Source organism: Zootoca vivipara, chromosome 2 (assembly GCF_965207765.1).
Source record: "Zootoca vivipara chromosome 2, rZooViv2.hap1.1, whole genome shotgun sequence".
NCBI lineage: Eukaryota > Metazoa > Chordata > Lepidosauria > Squamata > Lacertidae > Zootoca > Zootoca vivipara.
Window position 1 is genome coordinate 11,690,512 of NC_142584.1, and position 16,380 is coordinate 11,706,891.

Consider the following 16,380-nt stretch of genomic DNA (forward strand, 5'->3'; position numbering starts at 1 on the left):
ATGGTGGTGGAGGAGGAAAACCCAATCTGAAGATGTTGACTACATCCCCTCTGCACCACAGTCCCTCCTCTTTTATTGGATACTAGCGGGTCCTCAAAGGCTCCCAGGCTGTAATTAGAGGGTGGATCTTGTAAAGCAGAGGAGCGCTCTCTCTCTCTCTTTTGCTTGTCTCTCTCCTTCCTCCTCAAAACTCCGCTGCAAACCCCTCAGGCTGGGATAGCGATGGCATCGCCAGTGCTGGAGGTGATCTCCCTGCTGTGCGGGATCAGGGGCCCCAGAGAGCCCTGACTCGAAGAAGCAAGAGGGATCTTTTGTCAGACCAGGTGGAAACCAAAACCCAGAGAGACCTCAAGGAGCGGAGAAAAAGTAAGGAGCAATTTTACTTCTATTCCCTCCACCACCCACCCGTTCCCTCCTCCGTTTCCTTTTATAAAGGGGCGTTTGCAGCTTTCTAAATAACGCAACAGGGAGAACCTGGAGTTTAAGGGGGGTTTTTTGGGGGGGGAGGTGTGCAATTGTGCACAATAAAAAGCGAGAGTCGATCGGAGGTTAGCAAAATAGAATAAGGATGTTTTTTTGCCTGAACTTTTATATAGAGTCCATTTGATGGTCTAGGGGTACAAGCCCTCCTGAGCTGCCTAGTATTTGTCATCTGTATTTAGTTTGTCATGAAGGGATACTTGGGGGGGAAAACAAACTATTCCATTTCCTGATGTGTGATTATGTGTGTGTTGTTATTTCCTCACCACCAGCAGCACCAGAAAAAAGATTAGATGGACTGCAAATGTTTCACCAGTTTGATTTTGAAAGAGAGGAGTTTTGTTCTAGAGAAATTGATTCTGTGTTGAGATATCTCCCCCACCACTCCATAGCTTCTGGAGTGAGGATTGAGAAACACGCAGAGGAAAACTGACTGTTCAGCCACTGTATTCACAAATATTTAGGTTTCGGCTGAGGACAGAATCCCAGTTCAGGGCTATTTTCAGATTTTATTGGCTACAGATATTTTCTTTCCCCCTATCCTGCTCTTCTGTTTACAACTTTGTTATTCAGATTTGTGGGTGGCTTAAAAAAGAAAAAGAAAAAAAAGATCCAGCAAAGTAAAGGTTTGGGGTTTGAGGACCTGAAAGGGTTAAGATGATAACAAGCCATTTTAATTAAAAATGGAACTAATGATTGACTGGAAAATAAAACCAGCACTGAGCAGTTCTTTTTTTTTCCCCTCTAAAGGAATGGCAAGTTGTTTGAAGTTTGATTTTTTAAAAAAGAAAAGAAAAGTTGTGAGCAATACAGGCTGGAAATAGGTGCATTAATAAGGTCATGTTCCACATTAAAGAAAAGCCTAGAGACAGACACCCCTTCCTTCAAGGCTGAAATGTGCAACTTTGGGAAATAGAGAAGTGGCAATGGACTTCATCAAGGTACTGTAGTAGCATTTGAATGGCCACGATTCCATTCTTAGATTTTTCCTTAGGTGCTCCAAGTTAAAAAGAAGCTGCTTGTTTCAGTGAACTAAATATAATTATCTTGTAAGTATTAGGACTCTTATGCAATCACTAAAAACATTTCAAGTCCACATTTAGTGGACATTTTAAGTCCACTAAAAAAGTTGCACATTTAACCAGCTCTGACATAGAAGATGGTTCTGTGACGGATCCTTGCACACACACACACACACATTTTGAAATAATGGTACGAATCGTTGAAACCACTCAAACCATTCATAAATCTGATTTTAGTCATCAGGATTATGTCTGCATGGTTGGTCCATTTGGCTAAACCATCTCCCTCCTTTTCAGAGGTTATTCTGTGCATTTCAAATACCAATAACCCTTCGCATCCGTACAACAACCCTGTAAGCTAGGCTAGTATTATTTAACCTCTTGAGTCGAAGATGGGGAATTGAGGCTGAGTGATAGCAGCTTGCGCAAAATGGATGTAAGATTTACCGGTAAGCGGGAGCTTTTCCTGTCCCATGCAGATCAGCTCCTCTGCGTCTCTGGACCCTGCAAGGAAGGCGTTCTTAGTGCTCAGCTGAGTGAGCAGGCCAAACGTTTAAGAATAAACCAGCATGGTGATCCATTCTTGGTTCATTGGAGTGCCAGATTACTTGTTGTTGAATCATAGTATCTCTGCTGAAACTCAACCTAATTAAGAGCTGGCTCCGAGATTTTGTGGGTCCTGGGGCACAACATGCTCAGTGCCTCCGACCTGAGAAGAGTGAAATGCAAAATGAGGCTGCACTGGATCTCCCGTGAAGCGGAGATGGTATTGTTAGGGTGGTGGTCCCTCTGCCGGTCTTGGGGACCTGACAAATGCCCACCATTGCCACCTTCTGTGGCTGCTCCTGCCTGGAACAACCACTGAGGGTTTTTTGAACATCTGGTGTCTTGCACTGCGTCAAGTCATTGCTCAAAAACCCCAGAGCTGTCTGCTCTGACTGGTGGTTTCTCTCAGGCAAGGCTTGCTACCCGACCTGATCACGAGCTGGAGACATGGCGGACTGAACGTACACCTTCCGAGTATCCCTGTTTTCCAGGGAAAGTCCTGGATTTGCAGAAGTCATCCCAGTTTCAGATTTGATCCCGGAATGTCCTGCTTTTCCTTCGGACATCCCTATTTTCATTGGAGAAATCTTGGAGGGTATGGAGTTATGCGACCCCCGAGCCCGGGAGATAAGTAACTACAGTCGTACCTTGTTTTTCAAACAGATTAGTTCACTAACAACTTGGGACTCGAATGCCACAAACTCGGAAGTAGGTGTTCCGGTTTGTGAACTTTGCCTCGGAAGCCGAACATCCGGTGCTGCTTCCGCTGCTTCCGATTAGTTGCAGGACGATCCTGCTGCCAATCAGAAGTTGTGCCTTGGTTTTCGAACGTTTTGGAAGTCGAACGGACTTCTGGAACACATTCTGTTTGAAAACCAAAGTACAACTGTATAAAACTTTTAGAAGATATCTGAAGGCAGCCCTGTACAGGGAAGTTTTTTTTAAGGTTTAATGTTTTATTATGTTTTTATATCTGTTGGAAGCCGCCCAGAGTGGCTGGGACAACCCACTCAGATGGGTGGCATATTATTATTATTATTATTATTATTATTATTATTATTATTATTATTATTGAATAGGGCATCCCTATTTTCATTCGAGAAATGTTGTAGGGTATGTCAATGCATGCCCATAGCACACATTTAAAGCACATAACTTCTCCCACAATATCCCAAGAACTGTTGTTTGTTAAGTGTGCTGGGAATTATCACTCTTTGACGGACAAACTAGGGTTCCCAGGATTATTTGTGGAAAGTCATGTGCTTTAAATCTATGGGTGTGACCTAGGGATCATCTATGTGCAAACACCTACTCTTCCAGTGAGCTAAGGACCCTCCCATCAATATTCCCTCGTTTCAACATGAGGTGAACACAATTTTCTTTGGAGCAGAGTCCTGCAATAGCAGAAATTGTTCTTTTTTTGCAAGGGAATTAATTGGTGGTTGAAAGTGGCTTTGTTCTCTTGGTGTCCGCGGGGCTAAATCAGCCGCCATGGTAAATTGCCCTTAAGTTAAGGCCGGTTTTGCTTTACTGGAACCAATGGTAGCAATGTGAAGTAGCTTCTCTTCTCTCTGTAATAAACTAGATGATAAAAAAAATGAAATCACTGCAATGGAACCAAGAAAACCCTCTGCATCGATACCGAATTCGGGCAAAACTAGACATTTCACTGATCATTACATTTATATGCCCCCTTTTCTCCAAGGAGCTCGAGGTGGTGTTCATGTCTCTCCCTCTCTCCATATCATCTTCACAACAACCCTGTGAGGGTGATTAGGCTGGGAGAGAGTGACCCAGTTAGCTTTATGGCTGAGGGAGGATTTGAAACCTGGTCTCCCGGGTTCTACCGTAGTCTCTGCACTCCAACCACACTTGCATGTTATTCACTTATTAAACTTGGTTTTGCTGCATATCTGGCAGCGTGTTAACTGGTTTGGACTGTGCTATTGGAAGAAGAAGGCCTTTAACCCTTAACGCTGCCACGGTCCTAATCTAACTGGGTGGATATGCAGTTCCACACCTGATGTTTGCTCGGTCCAGTATACCTGAAGGAGCGACTCCACCTCCATCATTCTGCCTGGACACTGAGGTCCTGGACCAAGGGCCTTCTGGCGGTTCCCTCGTTGCGAGATGCCAAGTTGCAGGGAACTAGGCAGAGGGCCTTCTCGGTGGTGGCGCCTGCCCTGTGGAACGCCCTCCCAACAGATGTCAAGGAGGAAAACAACTACCAGACTTTTAGAAGACATCTGAAGGCAGCCCTGTTCAGGGAGGCTTTTAATGTTTAATAGATTATTGTGTTTTATTTTTCTGTTGGAAGCCGCCCAGAGTGGCTGGGGAAACCCAGCCAGATGGGCGGGGTATAAATAAATTATTATTATTATTATTATTATTATTATTGCTTCCATCGGCAGCCCTCCTGTGAAATTCTTTGTGAATAGGACACAGTGCCCTCCAGGAGAGGACAGTCTGGGTTTGAAGTGTATCTTGAGGGAGGGGGTGATGGAAGTGGCAGCCCCAAGCGGGGTCTTCTTCCGCAATACAGCGTTGGGATCGTGCCCCACAGAGCATCCACGAAGCAGTCTTCTCAAAAGCAGCACATCGTTCTAAATTTTATTTTGCATTCTGCGCCTGGATCCTTTGGGGCAGGCTTCCTCAACCTCGGCCCTCCAGATGTTTTGAGACTACCATTCCCAGCATCCCTGACCACTGGTCCTGTTAGCTAGGGATCATGGGAGTTGTAGGCCGAAAACACGTGGAGGGCCGAGGTTGAGGAAGCCTGCTTTTGGGATTCCGATGCTAACCACATGAGTTGCGCAAACCCTTTCAGGTTTCTAAATATATATGCAGGTTCGATCCTTCCAAGTCTACAATTCTATGATTGCCGTTGCTGCATCTGCCAGGCTCATCTGCCTGGGAGTGGTATTTCTTTTGAGATGCTAACTTCTCATGGGTTACTGAGGTCCAGGCGTTCTAGAGCAATCTTCTGCTGCCCTGCCTTAGATATACGTGGAGGACTCACGAGGAGGGAGAACAGAAAGAGACTGACTCTTGGGGATATATCACCTAATTAGGACTAATACCTACCAGCTCCTTTGAATTTACCACTTTCTGAAATGTTCCCTCATGAAAATAAACTCTGATATTATTTTTTGGCTGTAATCTGCCTCAGCGACACGTTGAAGGGCAAGGTAAAATGGTAATAAGAAACACTGATTTATTTCATAAAATGTATACACCGTTTGACTGTAACAAAAAAACAACAACCTCAAAGCAGTTTACAAACAAGAGAAAACAATAAAATCAATATATAGAGGGAACCAGTTTTTTTGTTGTTGTTTACTCGTTTAGTCGTGTCCGACTCTTCGTGACCCCATGGACCATAGCATGCCAGGCACTCTTGTCTTGCACTGCCTCCCGCAGTTTGGTCAAACTCATGTTCGTAGCTTCGAGAACACTGTCCAACCATCTCGTCCTCTGACGTCCCCTTCTCCTAGTGCCCTCCATCTTTCCCAACATCTTTTCCAGGGAGTCTTCTCTTCTCATGAGGTGGCCAAAGTATTGGAGCCTCAGCTTCACGATCTGTCCTTCCAGTGAGCGCTCAGGGCTGATTTCCTTCAGAATGGATAGGTTTGATCTTCTTGCATTCCATGGGACTCTCAAGAGTCTCCTCCAGCACCATAAGTTTTGCTGGGTCTCAGGGCAGCACACAGTAAAAATTAAAGTAATAATTAACCATAAAAATCCAAAACAAAATAAGCCAAGCAGTGTTGCAAAATTTATAACAATCACAGATAAATAATAAACCACAGATAACAACCACAGATAAATCAGACAGCAGAAGCAAATTATCACCATGTATTTCACCCCTCCTCAGAAGGTCTAGGCAAACAGGTGCATCTTTAAGTAAGCATGCAAAAAAAAATATCAGGTTGCCCATTTGGTCATTGTCCATTTAGCCAAAACACTCCTGAGAGTGATGGCCACCAACCTGGATTAGTCGAATTCGTGCACAATAAGGTTATCAACGGCTACTAAACCTGATGGCTACGTTCTGCTCCCACTGTCGCAGGTAGTATGCCTCTAAATGCCAGGTGTTGTGCTAAGTGTTTCCTTAAGACTCAGGTTGTGAGCATTGGACCACCACCAATCAAATTGCAAGGGGAAAGTGGCTACAGTACTTACCTGGTGGAAAGCAATGTGAGATCCAGATGCTAAACCACCACACAGCTGGCATCTGGATGGCTCCAGACCATAGCTGCCAAGTTTTCCCTTTTCTCGCGAGGAAGCCTATCCAGCATAATGGAATTTCCCTTAAAAAAAGGGAGAACTTGGCAGCTATGCTCCAGACTCCCCACTCCTGTGATACATAGAGGTGCATATGGTGATGAATGGTGCAGAGGATGAAAAGTGGGAGAAGGCACCTCCCTGTCCCTCGATCCCTGAACTTGGGGCTTAGCCACACTTACGCTTGGCCATTGCTCACCGCTGCTCCCTACCCGACCTGGGGGAAACTGCTCTTTAGCGCTCAATTGGAGCAAACAGCAATTTTTGATTTTCTCTGGATTGATGTTTGCTCCAATTTAGCACTAAAGAGTGGGTTTTCCCCGGGAAAGGAGTGGAGCAAGGGGTAAATTGCTCAGACCCTTGCCTTGTGGACACAGGACAAGTGGAAATGCTCACCAAATCAAATTGCCTGGCAATGGCAGCGGTACCCTTAGGTATCTTTTGGGTGCCTGTCACTGTTTTGTGGAAGGGCTTCAGGTGCATCCCATAAAATTTAGGTTTGTGCAATTGAAGCGGATTAAAGTGTTCTGCCTTCTCCTGTAATATGCATGGATTGACTGGCTGGCGTCACCTAGAACAACTTCCCTGACCTTGCTTTCTCCTCATGCACTCTGTGGTCTGAGTTGTATAGGCAGATAATGGTTGTTGGCCCTGTATTTTGGGCATAGGTTTGACTAGGGAGTCACCGCCATTTTTATCCCTTTCATCTCCTATGATTATGTGATTCTGATGAAGGAAGGAAACCCCTTTGAACTCCCTGGGATTTACTTCAAAGGGGACATGCTTGGAGGATGGGTCAGGAAATCTGATTGAAACTAACTAGATGGTTGAGGTAAACATAGTCCTGGGAATCTGGGCTGGTTATGAAGTGATGGTAGAGGAAGGGGGTAATTTGGAGAAGAAAAGAATACACGCAGAGAGACCCTGCCTTGTGGGAATCCCTTGCAGATGACCACAGTGTTTGGAGACAGGCAGGCAGGTTGTGGATCCCTAGCAGTGACCAGAAGAGGAATGACCGCTGGGAGGAGCACAGAGAGAAGAAATGCCATGGCTGTTCTGCAGCAGTACCATCAGTAGAGCTGGGCGATAAATCAAGAAATTCAGATCACTATACCGGTTTCAGACTTCTCCAGCTGCTGATACATCGCAGCTCCCCAGCCGCCACCAGCACAGGGCGCCTACTGCCGTCTCCCTGCCTGCCTGCGTTGTGCTGCTGACGCTGGCCGGGAACCTGCGGTGTATCGGCAGGTCGAAAAGTCCACTTGTGCAAAGGCTGTGCACCCACTGCCTCTCAGCTGATCTTAGCACAAGGCGGGGGGGAGGGATTCCTTAAACTGCTCCGCTGAGAGTCTGCCTGCCCCCCAGCAGAGTGGTTTAAGGAAGCCTCCCACCTCCGGCTCCTGAAAGCCAGAGTGTGGGGCTTGATCAGCTGAGAGGTGGCGGATATGCAGCCTTCATGGGATGGGACGGTGGGCTCTTCCTCTCGGTTGGTCACTCCTGGAGCAACTGACTGGGAGGAACAGGTAGACCGGCCGCATGACTGCCTCCGCCTCCCCCCCCAATCCCTCTGGCTTCTGGTTTAAGAAAGCACCCCCCCCCCGGCTCCTGTGTGCCAGATTTTTTTGAGGGGGGGGCTTGAACAACTGTGGGGCATGCGAAGCTGCCCGCCCCTCAGTTCATCCAGCCCCATTTTGCTCTTGCTCACGCAAGTCGGAGTGGTATGAGGCTGGAGGACGTATCTCAGTTGCTGCTTCTTTCCCTAAATTGGCGAGGAAAAAGCCGCTGAGATACATTTCTGACATTGTGATATATCAGCAAATCTCGGTGTTTAGCTGCTTGCATGCCGCAATGTTGGGGACGCGGGTGGCACTGTGGGTTAAACCACAGAGCCTAGGGCTTGCCGATCAGATGGTTGGCGGTTCGAATCCCCGCGACGGGGTGAGCTCCCGTTGCTCGGTCCCTGCTCCTGCCAGCCTAGCAGTTTGAAAGCATGTCAAATTGCAAGTAGATAAATAGGTACCGCTCTGGTGGGAAGGTAAACGGCGTTTCCGTGCGCTGCTCTGGTTTGCCAGAAGCGGCTTTGCCATGCTGGCCACATGACCTGGAAGCTGTACACTGGCTCCCTTGGCCAATAACGCGAGATGAGCGCGCAACCCCAGAGTCGGTCACGACTGGACCTAATGGTAAAAGGCGAAAGATTTATACGATCTGAGGAAGAGCCCGAGTATTGGACCTAATGGTCAGGGGTCCCTTTACCTTTATGCCACAATGTTAACAACCAGGTATCGCCCAGCCCTAACAGCCAGGCACCTTCATCTGCCCCGGCTGCAACAAAACATGTCTCTCCGGAATCAGTCTCTACAGTCAGAGCAGGCGCTTTAACCTTCTAACAGTTTGATTTCATCCACAAAGACATACTCCTTCATGGTCTCCCAAGATAGATGGATGCCACCCTTGGCATATGGCCATCCTGTCTGGCTGGGGCTGATGAAAGTTGGAGTCAAACACCATCTGGAGGGCCATAGATTCCCCATCCTCTGATCTTGTCCACTGGATCTTTCCACATTTCAGTACAGTGGTACCTCGGCTTACAGATGCTTCGGGTTACAGACGCTTCAGGTTACAGACTCCGCTAAACCAGAAATAGTACCTTGGGTTAAGAACTTTGCTTCAGGTTGAGAACAGAAATCGCGCGGCGGCAGCGGGAGGCCCCATTAGCTAAAGTGGTACCTCAGGTTAAGAACAGTTTCAGGTTAAGAACGGATCTCCAGAACAAATTAAGTTCTTAACTATATACAGTGGTGCCTCGCTAGATGAATTTAATTCATTCTGTGAGTCAATTCATTTTGCGAAAAATTCGTCTAGCGAATCCCATAGGAATGCATTGATTTTTTTTTTGCCCATAGGAATGCATTAATTGAATTTCAATGCATTCCTATGGGAAACCGCAATTTGCTAGATGAATTTTTTGCAAAACGAATTCGTCTAGCGAGGCAACCTCCGCTCAAAAAATCTCTTTGTTAAGCGAAAAATTCGTCTTACAGGGCATTCGTTTAGCGAGGCACCACTGTACTGTATATCTATTACACAGGAGCACAGCTCTTATATATCTGCCCACATAGTTTTTTCTCTTTTGTCCAGAGTGTTCAGCAGTTGATGGTGGCTGCAACATCACCCAGATTTAAATGTTCCAAAGAGATTTCCAGCAGAGTAGTCTGTTGTTAAGCTGGCATTTCTCCTATGGAGGTTAAGCCTGTGTACACACTATGCATTTAAAGCACATGACTTTCCCCAAAGAATCCTAGGAACTGTAGTTTGGTGCTGGGAATTGTAGTTCTGTGAGGGGTTTTAAACTGCAGTTTCCATGATTCTTTGGGAAAAGTCACGTGCTTTAAATGTTTGGGGTGCACAAAGCCAAATCCTCTTTTATGGGGATTAATAAAATCAATTTTGATTAATAAAATCGAAACATTTTTTTAAAAAATAGAAAAAGGTAAAGAGACATTTATGCTGTCTCTTGAAAGAAGCAGAGTGACTTTTTGAAAAGCAAAGAAGCAATTTACCTGCGGAACTCCTTGTTACAGGGTTTTGTGAGTTCAGGAGATATAAAATAGTATACCAAAGAGACCACTAAAGACATGGAATATAGGACGATAAGGAACTATTGACCAAAAAATGTGAAGAGACAGAAAGCTGTTCTCAAAGATCTGATTCCTGCAAAGGGAGGAGCGGATCTCTCCCTAAATGTTAACAGTCCATCGAGTGTGATGGATTGTTAAGTCCATCCCTATGAGAAACCCATCCTGTTGTTCATCCGAAGTGAATTGGAACAGTTGAGCACTGCATAATCATCTCAGTGTGGATCCAAAGAATGCTTTATTTTTCTCAAATAGCAGCCTCTCTCGGCTGCATGGCAAACTGTTTTTGAAATGAAGGGGGAGTTTCGAAAACAATTCGTGATATGGCACGGTGGCCAGCTGTTCAGAGGAGAAGAAAAATAAATTCTGCCGGGGTAGCGCAAGGCCCTCGTGTCAACTTAAGCTGCTCTCTGGATCCTGACCTGTGTCATGAATACGTACATTTGTATGAATCGTCCGATTTCTCTGCATTTGAGATGTTGCTCTATCTGTGTTGATGGGCAGCTGAAATTGGGAACTCAACTGTGCCTGATGTCGTGATATAAAAATCCTGTCTGTTGTGTTCTGTATGCCACAGTCCATTCCCGTAGGCAGCGGATCACTTGATTTTGCAAGGCACTGAATGATCAACAGATCCACACATAGGACCCAGTCTTATGTCTTGCTGTGGTGCAGTTCTGCAGTGATAAGGTTGTTTTTTTGGGTCTTTTAAAAGTCCAAACAAGTAGTGACTGGCCATTTCCCCCCTTTTCTCGGGGCATCTTCTTGTTGTTCACCTTCCTTTTGATTTCCTGAGACTGGGAGCTCCAGGCTGTTTAGGAGGTCAGAGGTCAGAGCGCAGGTGTGAGTTTATTCTCCTCACCCCACACCCCATCCTATAGACACCTCCCTTTGATCTCTCTCAGAAAATTTCCCAGCACAAAGAGTCCAAGGAATTCCCCAGGGAGCGATGGCACCATCCCTTCTTGCCAAGATTTTAGAAGTGGGTTTCGCAACTCACGGGTCACAGACCAAAAATGAGTCAACGGGATGTGAAAAAGGACGGCGCTTGTTGTGTTTTGTTTCCCCCAATTCCTCGGCCGTGAGAATTCGGCTGGGTTTTCCACGCGGTAGCTGACTCCAGAAAAACAAAGATCAGCATTAAGTGGTCTAGATTCCAGCACAATTTGACGATACTTGAATTAAGTTTCATTCGGGGTGATATACTTAAGTAACATCGTCTCAAGGAAAGCTACGGTAGGAATTTTGGCGAGGGCTGGCCCCAGTCTTTAGGCTGGGTGACACCAGCCTGCCACAAATGGTGGATTTTGGGGGAAGCATTAAAGACCAGCAGCCCCCTCCCCGGAAGGGTACTATTATTTACAGTAATCGTATTCATGTTTACTCATGAGTACGTTCCACCGAACTCCCAATTACTGTATAGGGAGCCATGGTGGGGTTTTTTTATTACATTTTACTGCCACTGGAGGGAGCACCACATGACTTCTGGGTCAGTCACCAAACTTTCTTGGGCTTGCCTCTCTCTGAGGACCAAGCAACATTCTCTCAATCTGGACTCCAAGCTGAGAGGGAAAGCACACACGTCCTTTTTAATATGAGAAAAGCTCCTCGTTTCAAGTGTGGATTGTGACCTCATGAGACGGTTGGGTTTTGAACCGTTCCCAAGGAATTTTGGTTACATCTCAGAGTCAGACTGGACACACAGACTTATTTAACACCTGGACAGAGTCCCTACCGCGAGCCAGGAGGAAAGAAGGATATAGGTAGCATCTGAAGTAACCCCTGTCAGTGTAGAGAATACAGTCGTACCTTGGTACTCGTCTGTTTTGGCGAGTTTGCGAACGTTCTTTGGAAGCTGAATGTCCGACGGGGTTGCTGCGGCTTCCGATTGGCTACAGGAGCTTCCTGCAGCCAATCGGAAGCCGCGCCTTGGTTTCCGAACATTTTGGAAGTTGAACGGACTTCCGGAACGGATTCCATTCGACTTGTGAGGTACCACTGTACTGGGTTAGGTGGACCTAATGATCTAATTCAGCATTAGGCTGCTTCTTATGAAAAATCTAAGTGGTTTGGCTTTGGTGCACAAAATGGCTGGAACTTGGTCAAGAAGAATATGAGTCCTTCTGTACATTATATCAAGTTTCACCGCATTCTATTTCAAAGTACAGTACAGAGAACATCCTGTGAGGAGACTAGACAATGTAGTCTCCTCATAATAAAACTGCAACTCAGAGGGAGGATCTCTGTTAGACAGAAAAAAAGCATAGCATAAATATTGCAATAAAGTTGCAAATCTATGGCATAGCTGCCAAGTTATCCCTTTTTAAAGGGATTTTACCTTATGCTGAATAGGCTTCCTCGCGAGAAAAGGGAAAACTTGGCAGCTATGATCTATGGCAGTGATAGCCAACATGGTGCCCTCCAGATGTTTTGGAATATAACCCTCATTATTCTTGACCGAGAATAATGGGGTTGGTGCGCTTTAAAGCCCACAATTTCTGGGCTTTAGCCTAAGGCTTTTCTATATAAGAGCTTGCAAGCTTGAAAGTTCGTTTACTCAAGGGAGAAAAGTGACAAAGGATAAGGACCGTAGCTCTAAGAAGAGACTACAATTTTTTGCATGTAAAAGCCCCAGGTTCAATCCTGAACCTCTCCCAGTTAAAAAAGAATGGGAAAAACATCTGCAGAAGAGACACAGCAAATCAGGATGAAGGCAGGGCATTTTTTTTCAGCTGAAACTCCACGGAATTCAGTTGGGCGCCATTTGCATTCAAGAGAATGAGAGAAGTGTTCATGGTTCTAGAAAAATAACATGAGGTAAATGGTACAAGGGGCGATGGAACAATGGTCTGCCTCTTAAGACAGCGCCTTTTATCTAGGACCTGTAAAAAGGAGGTCTGTGTAGCAGGTTGTGCTGCCTTTACCATTCCTCTGATTAATAATAATAATAAAGCAATAAAAGATCAGACATTAAAAATTCCCTAAACAGGGCTGCCTTCAGATGTCTTCTAAAACTCAGATAGTTGTTTATTTCCTTGACATCTGATGGGAGGGCGATCGACAGGGCGGGTGCCACTGCCGAGAAGGCCCTCTGCCTGGTTCCCTGTAACCTCACTTCTCACAGTGAGGGAACCACCAGAAGGTCCTCGGAGCTGGACCTCAGTGTCCGGGCTGGACGATGGGGGTGGAGACGCTCCTTCAGGTGTGCTGAGCCGAGGCCATTTAGGGCTTTAAAGGTCTACTGCCTGGACCAAGGATGGGGTGTGAGAGAGAGATCTGTTCTGTTGCTGTGTGGCTCGAATATGCCGAATTATACTTGAGCCTCATCAAAGGCTCTCTGAGGAAAGGTTGGCTTGCACTGGAAGTTACCTAATTCCACTCTACAGTGGTACCTCGGGTTACAAACGCTTCTGGTTACAAGCGCTTCAGGTTACAGACTCTGCTAACCCAGAAATAGTACCTCAGGTTAAGAACTTTGCTTCAGGATGAGAACAGGAATTGTGCTACGGCGGCACGGCGGCAGCAAGAGGCCCCATTAGATAAAGTGGTACCTCAGGTTAAGAACAGTTTCAGGTTAAGAATGGACCTCCGGAACGAATTAAGTTCTTAACCAGAGGTGCCACTGTACCTGCTTTGGATGAGTTGTGCTTTAAAAGGCAGCCTATTCCGTTTAAAAAATAAAACAATAGTATGATTTGGGTTCCTTTGGCTGAACAGAATATCTGCCTTTGGTTGTCTGCATCTGCTCTGTGTTGTTCTTCCTTATGTTCATATGGTGTATGGACCCCCCCCCTTTTTCTGTCTTTATAATATTTCAGAAGGCATGTGCTGCTTGCAATACAACTAGCACCTCCATGCCAAATTCTTGCTGTGGAAGCAAATAGGCTTCTCTCCCCACCCCATCAGGTGGAAAATAGATTCACCTGGGCATATATATAAAGTCCTGATTAGTTCAGTAAGACTTACTCCCTTGTAGGTGTGTAGAAGTTGCCTTTTAACTTACACTGTTGGAAGAAATATGGAAAAGACAACTAGTGAAGTAGCAAAGTTTGTGCTTTTCTTTGGAAATCGGGCACTGGCATATTGGTCCAATTCATTTTAGCTTAAATGAAAGGGGTCAAGAGGGAAGGGTTTGGCTTGAGGAGAAATGCGGGGCAAAGGAGGGGCCCACTGATACCCAGGAGTCCCCGGAAACCTGAGGCTGGCTCTGCATGCTTCTCTATGTATATGTGCTGCCGAAGCGAGCACGCATGCTTCTCTATGTGAAGTGTTGGGAGAGTTTGTTGAGCACCTGTCAAAACGTCATAAAATCATAGAATTGTACAGCTGGAAGGGAACCCAAGGGTCATCTAGTCCAGTCCACTGCATTGCAGGAATCTTGCCCACAGCCGTCCCAGGGTGGACTCAAACCGCCAACCTTCTGGTTAACAACCAGACACACTGGCCCATTGCGCCACAGAAGGGCACATCGTTATAACATGGACCCAGTGTTTGAAATTCCCATTGTTCTAGGCGCATTTTGCAACGAGGAATTTCATTAGCGTGAGCAGTTTCTGAGTTCTGGGCGCAGTACTGCGGCTAAGATTTCAGCTTAAAACTGCAGAGTGGAAGGAAAGGAGGACCTTTTTCTGCCTCCACACTCCCAGCTGCTCTCTGAAGACTCGATAAGAGACCCTCTTAAGAATATTAGGGGAGTGTGCAAGGGAAAGACTAGACCATGTGAAAAATGAACATAATATTTTAGCGGCAGTTCATTCATTTCCAGCTTTGTATACTTGTTATTAAAAAAGTGTGCCTAGACATTCTGTTGTTGCACCCATAACCTAGGCTTAAGGTGTCATTTCCCTCCTAGCTTTCATATCTAACACTGCACGGGATCCTATCTGAGTCAGGTGAGCCACAAAGTGTAAGTGGCCATATTTATTTTGGGTAAGTTTTCTGTCTGAAAGGCCCTTGCTGATCCAATCAGTAGGAAGAGGTTGTATCTTCCAATGTCCTTCCGTTTGTTGATTGGAAATAGTGCTGGGAATTCTCTGTCAGAGATCTTTAGGCTCACTCCTGCTACAGAACGGTTGTTCCTAAAGGAGACAAAGTGACAGTGGAACTACTTATCTGTAGTGCAAAGTGACAAATGGTTCCTTGTGTTCTAGACAAGAAATGAACTAGACCAGAGGTCACCATTGTGGTACCCGTGGGTGCAATGGTACCCTTGGTCTTCCCTTGGCACCCACAAAGCCTCTGAGACCCCCTCTCACTGCCCTTGCCCTTTTCTCCCTTAAACGGGACATAGAGCTGAAGGAGGAAGTTGGAAGAGTGACCCGCTTTCCCTCCCACTTCCTCTTTTTTTTTACCAATAAATTTTTATTCAATTCAATTAAACAAGAATACAATAATGCATCTATAGAACGTAAATCCAATACATTGCGGCTTCCCTCCTCCCACCAAATGGTAAACTATTTCAATCCTCTCTCGTATTTTCTAACTTAATTACAGTCTCAGTGATGTAGGAGTTATGCCATTACAACTAGCAATTTCATTCCCTTGTAATTGTCCTTAGCATAATCAATAAATTTACTCCATTCTAACAAAAATTTCTCATCGTCCTGGTCCCAAACTCTATGGGTTAATTTGGCCATTTCCATATACTCCAATACCTTCGTTTGCCACTCTGTAATTGAAGGAATCTCCTGTGATTTCCATTTCTGGGCAATTAATATTGAGGAGGAGGAGGAGTTGAGGGCACTAGGAGAAGGGGACGACAGAGGACGAGATGGTTGGACAGTGTTCTCGAAGCTACGAACATGAGTTTGACCAAACTGCGGGAGGCAGTGCAAGACAGGAGTGCCTGGCGTGCTATGGTTCATGGGGTCACGAAGAGTCGGACACGACTAAACGACTAAACAACAACAACAACAACAACAATATTCTAGCAGCCACAGTGGCGTACATTAAAAAAATATTTGATCCACTTTTAAGATTTCTTTATCTACTAGCCCCAATAGAAACCCTCCCACTTCCTCTTTCCCATCTATGCGCTTTTTGAGGCTCAGGTTAATTCTGTTGCATCCGACTTTCACCCAGCTCCCTTGGAAAAGCAAAGCAGATTCCCACATATATTTCCACTCTTTCTCTTATGGGGAGAAAAGTGACCAGAGGGCCTGTGACCCGTGGCACTCCCCCACCACCCAAAAAAATCCAGTTGTGCTGATGAGCCTTAAATCTTGGGCGACCCCTGGACCAAACTCTTCTTGCCGTCTTAGCGTGCCCAAGTGCCTTCATCTTTTGTGCGAATAACTGAGAGTCCTGGCATTTCTCGCTTCTCCTGGGGCTGAAAGGGAGGCCGTGGTGCTTCCTTGCTTGGCACCTTGCCCAGCCCAGTAGCCAGTAAGATGTGGTAGCCAACCACCTTC

General features: G+C 45.9%; 1 protein-coding gene across 1 annotated transcript in view; it reads left to right on the plus strand.

Moving 5' to 3' along the window:
- The first annotated feature begins 213 nt into the window (after positions 1–213).
- SP7 (Sp7 transcription factor) overlaps positions 214–16,380 on the plus strand; it is a 34,152-nt gene continuing 17,985 nt past the window's right edge. The window contains exon 1 of the mRNA XM_035101218.3: positions 214–366. The gene's annotated coding sequence lies outside the window, so the exon portion shown is untranslated. The remainder of the gene's footprint in view (positions 367–16,380) is intronic.